This window comes from Octodon degus, unplaced genomic scaffold, assembly GCF_000260255.1.
Source record: "Octodon degus isolate 3935 unplaced genomic scaffold, OctDeg1.0 scaffold00007, whole genome shotgun sequence".
Taxonomy (NCBI): Eukaryota; Metazoa; Chordata; class Mammalia; order Rodentia; family Octodontidae; genus Octodon; species Octodon degus.
In genome coordinates, this window is record NW_004524583.1 from 5201145 (window position 1) to 5208380 (window position 7236).

General features: G+C 37.9%; 1 pseudogene; it reads left to right on the plus strand.

The window, feature by feature from the left end:
- Positions 1-469: 469 nt before the first annotated feature.
- LOC105743520 overlaps positions 470-7236 on the plus strand; it is a 7683-nt pseudogene continuing 916 nt past the window's right edge.

Genomic DNA, 7236 nt, shown 5'->3' on the forward strand with positions numbered 1-7236 from the left:
TCCTTGATCTAAGCACCTCACTCTGACCACCATCTCTATCTGTCCAGCGACCTTCTTTAACTTCTAAAAATTTTATACTTCAAAGCTTACAATTCAGAAGTCTATTATTTCTTCATTACCCACTACCCTGGAAGATAAAAACTTCCCATTTATCCCCTAAGGTTCAGTAGTTCATTACCACAGTCACTCACCAAGATAAGGGCAAGTAGTTTCTCCTCAGGAAGATGACCACATCTCATCTGACATCCCACGGAATCAAGGTGCAAGGGAATTTCAAAAAGAGTCTCTTCTGGACAGGTGCGGTGGCACATACCTATAATCCCAGCACTGGGAAGGGTGAAGCAGGAGGACTGCCCCAAGTTCAAGGCCAGCCTGGGCTATGTAGTGAGTCCAAGGCCAGCCTGAACTATGTAGCAAAATACTCTCTTACACCTTTCATTTCCGCCAATCTAAAGCCTAAGAGGCAGTCATGGTGCCCAGCCGGAATGACATGATTCTGAAGCTCCACTTCCACAAGGACTGGTAGCGGCGTGTGGCTATGTGGTTCAATCAGCCAGCTCAGAAGATCCGCAGGCGCAAGGCCTGGCAGGCAAAAGCGCACCAAGTCCCCACCCCCGCTGCCTCGCGTCCGGACCCATCGGCCCATCATGCGCTGTCCCAAGGTGCAGTACCACACAACAGTTTGAGCCAGCAGGGGCTTCAGTCTGGAGGAGCTGCGGGTGGCCTGTGTGCACAAGAAGGTGGCCCGGGTCATTGGCATCTCAGTGGACCCAAGGCGGTGGAACAAATCCACCGAGCCCCTGCAGGCCAACGTGCAGAGGCTGAAAGAGTACCACTCCAAGCTCATCCTCTTCCCCAGGAAGCCATCAGCCCCCCAAAAGGGAGACAGCTCTGCTGAAGAACTCAAATTGGCCACCCAGCTGACAGGACCTCAGATGCCCATCAGGAACGTCTACAAGAGGGAGAAGGCCAGAGTCATCACAGAGGAGGAAAAGAACTTCAAGGATTCACCCGTCTGCGCACGGCCCACGCCAATGCCCAGCTCTTTGCCCCAGAGCAGGGTGTTGAGAAGAAAAAGTAAAACACTGTTGGGATCTTGTAATAAATGTTCAGAAAAGCTAATAAATAAATAACCAAGATCCAAAATAAAAAGCCTCTTCCTAGACAAGACTAGTGCTGTGGTGCAAGTGCATTCCCTGGAAATTTAATCCCCAATGCAACAGTAGTACAAAGTGAGGCCTTTTGGGAGATGAGTAATTTATGAAGACTCAGCTTTAGGAATAGATTGGTGCCCTTATAAAAAGGCTTAATGGAAAGAGTTCACCTTTTTTGTTTCATCTGTCCCTCCAGTGCCTTCCTCCCTTCTGAAGAACATGGTAACATGGGGCCATCTTAGAGACAAAGACCAGGTTCTCACCCTATGTTGAACCTACTGGTGCCTTGTTTTTGAATTCAGCCTCAGAACTATTAGAAACAAATTTCTGTTCTTTATAAATTACCCAGTCTCATATATTTTGGTTTTTTTTTTTGTTTGTTTGTTTTTTGGGGTTTTTTTTGCGGAACCGGGGATTGAACTCAGGCACTGATGTTTGCCAGGCAAGTGCTTATTCTACTGAGCCATCTCCCCGGCCCCATCATATATTCTGTTATAGAAGCACAAAGAGACTAAGACAACTAGCTAAAATGTGGGGGTATTCTATTATTAAAAGGCAAAGAAAAAGTAGATATTTGAGGACAGCTAGTGATGGGATTAGTGTTAGTTAAGCTCAAACACCAACCTATTTTGTCTTTTCACTTATTTAGCTGATTGAGACCAGGAAAATATATACAGATATGATGATTCTCACTCTAAAACTCAAATGAGTGATCAATTGACATAACTTTACATGCTTCTTTTAAAACTTTGATAATTTTCCCTCAAAAAAAAAAAATCTAGTTTGTGCCTTCTCTGCTTTTGTCAAGGTCCCAACAATTCTGTACTACTCCTTACCCAGAGCTCTTAGATGCTATCTTTTATACTGCATATTAAAAAATGAAAGTAATCACAGGAACTTCATTTTCCTCCCTCCCCCAAATTTGCCAACCCAGGAATATATTCTCAACAATAATTTTAACTCTTTTCTTACTCGTCTCTTTTTTTAAAAACAAAACAAAACAAAACAAAACAAAACGGCCCTTTTTATTTTACTTTTACCCAGTTATTGAATTCATTTATACAAATATAAATTGTTCAAATTACATAGCATTTCTTCATCATAAAGGTGACCTGACAATAGATTTTATCTATGAGTTGTTACACAAATAGATAATAATCATGAATATATTTTCACCAAACACTGGTGCACCCAACTATATAAAACAAATGTCGACAGACATAAAAAATCAAATAAGCATTAACACAATTATAATGGGGGACCTTAATACCCTAGTGTTACAAATAGATCAACTAGATAAAACAAACAAAAAAAGAGAAAACAATAAATATGAGAACTAAACCAAACCTGTCAACGAACAGACTTCACAGATATCTACAGTGTTCTTTTCTACAGTACACAGAAGCCCCCTCTTCCTTGCAAAGGTAAGCTCTTCCTCTTGTACTCAAGCTAACTAAATCTTTCTCAAAGACAAATACAAAATAAGCAAATTATCTTGTACTTTTTTAAATGTAATTGGTACAGGGCCTAACTACACAGCTCAGACTCATAGTGAACCTCCTGTTTCAGCCTCCCTAATGCTGGTATTACAAGCATGCACTACTATACCTGGTCTCAGTGGCTGGCTCAGCATGCCTGGGGACAGGGGATGTGGTGCTGGGGACTGAACTCTGGTCCCTGCACTTGCCTAAACAGGTGCTTAGTCTGCTGAGCTATCTCTCGGGCCTTTTGTGTGTGTGTGTGTGTGTGTGTGTGTGTGTGTGTGTGTGTGTTAATGGAGAATCAAACTCAGGACCTTGTACTTGTTAGGCAGGCACTTATGCCTCTGAGCTATCTCCCCAGCCCCAAAAGTCCCTTTATCTTGTACTACTACATCTTTCTTTTCTGCTGGACTATTCTCACCAACTTCAAATTTTCTCTGAAAAATCGCACCTTCATAAAAGTGTTTGAGGAGAGAATTCAAGAAAGATGAACGAATAGGAAGCACTGACAGAATCTGTCTTATGCAACTATTTTGCTATGGATCTTTGCTGTGGACGGAAGGCTTGCAGCTTCCAAGGGAAGGCTTAGATGGTAAATTGCAGTTAATTTTGGTCATTTTCAGCTCTTAGCACAGTAACTGTTACCTATATCCCACTGCCATTCCTTTTGACAGGCAACCAGGCACTACTCCAGGAGCAGCTTTCATGCAGTTTTTTAGGAACCTAGGCAGACAAAAAAAGACAGTGTGCTCCAAATATCAGGGATCCGCCCTTCCATCACTGATTGCTTTTTCTGAATGCAAATGTGTAGTGAGGTGAAGAGTCATTGTTGAAAGCCCTTGTCCATCCCACTGGGAGATTAAAGAGCTGGTACCTTCCTCTTATATCTTCATCTTTATCTTTTTTTCTCTTTTGGGAGACATATTAAAGATTAGAGCATTAAAAAGCACTTGTATCTGGGAAAGAAGTTAGGAAGTCAATATGCATGGAAAAAACACCTGAGAAAATCTTACATTTATACCTCACATGGGTCTTTGATACACAGGCATCCCACAAAAGCATAAACAAGAACAAGAACAAAATAGCAAGGAAAGAATCTGACTTACAGAGTACCTCACTATTAGATTCAAATGTCCAATATTCAACAACAACAACAACAACAACAACAACAACAAATTCTAGAGGGCATACAAAGAAATAGGAAAGTATAACCCAGTCAAAGAGTAATGATCAACAAATCTAGTCCCTAAAAGGCCCAAATGGTAAATCTGTTAGATAAACATGTTAAAACAATTGTCTTACAAGTACTCAAAGAATCAGAGAAAAATGTAGAAAAAGTCAAGAGAATAATGTATGACCAAAATGGAAATACCAGTAAATAGAAAATCTAACAAGGAAATTCTAGAACTTAAAACAGTAAATTTACCAGCAGTGTTCAAAGGTAGATTTGAGTAGGCAAAAGGATTTGTAAACTTAAAAACAAGACAATGCAAATTGCCAAGGATGAGGAATAGGAAGTAAAAGGATTAAAGTAAAGTGAGTAAAGTTTATGGGCTTACGTGATATCATCAAGCAAACCAATACATGCATTGCAGGAGTTCTAGAAGCAGAAAAAAAATATATATATAAAAAAGGGCAGATAGAATATTTGAAGACATAATAGCTGAAAACGCCCCAAATTTAATGAACAATATGACCAAAAATGTCCAGCAAACTCAAAGACAGTCACATCTAGGCATATAAAAATCAAACTATTGAAAGCCAAAGCCAAAATCCTTAAGACATCAAGAGAGAAGCAACTCATCATATATTAGTGATACTCAGTTATATATCATGGGTCAGGAAGATGGCTCAGTAGTTCCAGAATAAAAAGTTGCAAAAAGTGTAAAAAAAAAAAAAAAAAAAAAATGTAGACAGTGGTCTAAGTAACTCTTTCATAAGGTTTGCTTAAAAAAAAAAAAAAAAGATGGCTCAGTAGAATAAGTGCTTCCCTGGCAAGCGCAAGGGTCTGAGTTCAATTCCTGGTTCTGCAGAAAAAAAAAAATCAATTATATATCAACAGCTTTCTTAACTTTTGAGACCAGAAGAGAGCAGGCTGATATCTTAAAAGTAATAAAAGAAGGCAAAACAACAACAAAAACCCTGTCCACCAAGAATCCTGTTAAAAAAAACTGTCTTCCAAAGTAATGACAAAATTAAAAGAACCTCAGATAAACATGACTTTTTCAGCTTTTCTTTATCTAGTTTTTGTTAACAATACATACTCCCTGCAAAAAAGCTAAAGAGAGTTCTGTAGGTTAGAATAAAAGGACAGTAGACACTGACTCAAAGACATATAATGCAACAGTGATTTCAGTAAAGATAAATACATAGGCAAGAACAGAAGCCAGTCTTGAGGTTGTCATGTTAGATGTAATGAGCCAGGCACAGACAGATAAATATCACATGATCTCATTTGTATGTGGACTCTAAAATTAAAGTTGAACTCAGAGGGATAAGGTAGAATGATGATTATCAGGGACTTGGGAGTCAGATGATTGCAGAGCTATTCACAGAACATAAATTTTCAGTTGGAGAAAAGGAATAAGTTCAAAAGTCCTGGGCCAGGGAGATAGCTCAGTGGCACAAGTGCCTGTCTGGCAAGCGCAAGGTCATGAATTCGATTCCCAGTACCAAAAAAAGAAAGAAAGAAAGAAAGAAAGAAAGAAAGAAAGAAAGAAAGAAAGAAAGAAAGAAAGAGGGGGCCTGCCCCTTAGCTCAGCTCTTTAAGTGGCTGCTTCAACAAAGTAGTCAGGCTCAGGTTGCTGGGGTTCGATCCCCACAACTCAAGCCAGCCAAACCTGCCCTGAAGGTATTCAGAGCAAAAAAAAAAAAAAGAAAGAAGAAAGAAAGAAAGAAAGTTCTCTTATATAATATAGTAAGACATTAAATAATAATGTATTTTATTCTTTTTTTTTTTTTTTTTTGGTAGAACTAGGGATTGAACTTAGGCCCTTGCACTTGCCAGGCAAGTGCTTGCTTATTCTACTGAGCTATCTCCCCAGCCCCTGAATTTTATTCTTGAAAGAACAGATTTTAGGTACTGTCACTACAAGAAAAATAAACTCATACGGTTAATTAGTTTGATTTAGACATTCCATAGTTTACATAAATATATGCAATTTTTATTTGTCAATTTAAATAACAAGAGCAATTATTGTTACACTAGTTTGTAACACCATATTTTTCTATATTGTTTAAGAGAATAATATATTAAAAAGAATTATTAAAAAAATAAAATATAAAAAGAATTATTGGTCCTAGTTAATGAAATGGACAAAACAAACAAAAAAGGAAATAAAATACATACAGCTTGTTAACTAAGAACAAAACTCTTAGTTTTAATATGACTTTCTATGTAGAAAAATCTCAAAGAATGGACAAAAATAAACAAGTGAAAACTCCCAGGGATTAATAAGTGATTACAAGAGGGCTATAGTATTCAAGATTAATGCATCAGACTCCATCACCTTCCTATATATCACAAAGAATAAGTAGAATTTGTAACTGAAAATGAAGTTCCATCTATGTTAGCATCTAAATATAAAATACTTAGGTGTATGTCTAACAAAATACATATACGATCTATATGAAGAGAACTGCAGAATTCTAATAAAAGAAATCAAAGAAGAACTAAATAGGAAAGTAGTTAATATTCACAGATAGGAAGACTTAACATTGTTAAGATGTTAGCTCTTTCCAACTCAAACTACACAGACAATACAATTCTGATCAAAATCTTAGCATTTTGTGGATATCAACAAATTTAAAGTTTATATATAGAAGCAAAAGGACAAAGCAAAAACAAACATGAATAGAAAAAATAGCAGCAGCCAGGTTCAATCCCCAGTGTGCCCTGCAGGCCCTGCCCCTGGAATGTGCTGAGACAGTGACTGAGACTGGGCATGGTGACATGCACCTGTAATCCCCCCAGCACTTGGAGGCTGAAAACAGGAGAAGCACTATGAGTGTGATCTATGCAGTGAGACCCTGACTCTGTAGACCCTGTACTCAATACAGAAAAAATAAAAATAAAAAGAATAAAGAATAGATATATATATTAAGACTGGTTTTAAAAAAATAGATATATAGAACAATGGCATATGACTGAAGCTCATAGGCAGGCCCAAACAAAGTCCACTGATCTTTGATAAAAGAGCAAGACCAGCACATTAGAGCAAAGATAGCATTTTCAATAAATGGTGGTGAAACAATGACGTATGCACAAAAAAATGAAACGAGACACATGCCCTACATCTTCCACAAAAATAAACTCAAAATGATCCCAAACCTAAATGTTAAATGGAAAACTGTAAAACTGCTGAGATAATGTAAGAAAAAAAATCTAGATGATGTTGGGTTTAACAATGATTTTTTTTACTTGCAGAACTAAAATAATAACACAGAAAAGAAAGAGTGGATAGTAAATTTTGGTTCTCTGAAAGATAGTCAAAAAATGAAAGGCAAGAGCAGGAGAAAAGGGCTGGGGAGATAGCTCAGTGGTATAAGTGCCTGTCTGGCAAGTCAAGATCTCAAGTTCAATCCCCGGTACTTCAAAAAAA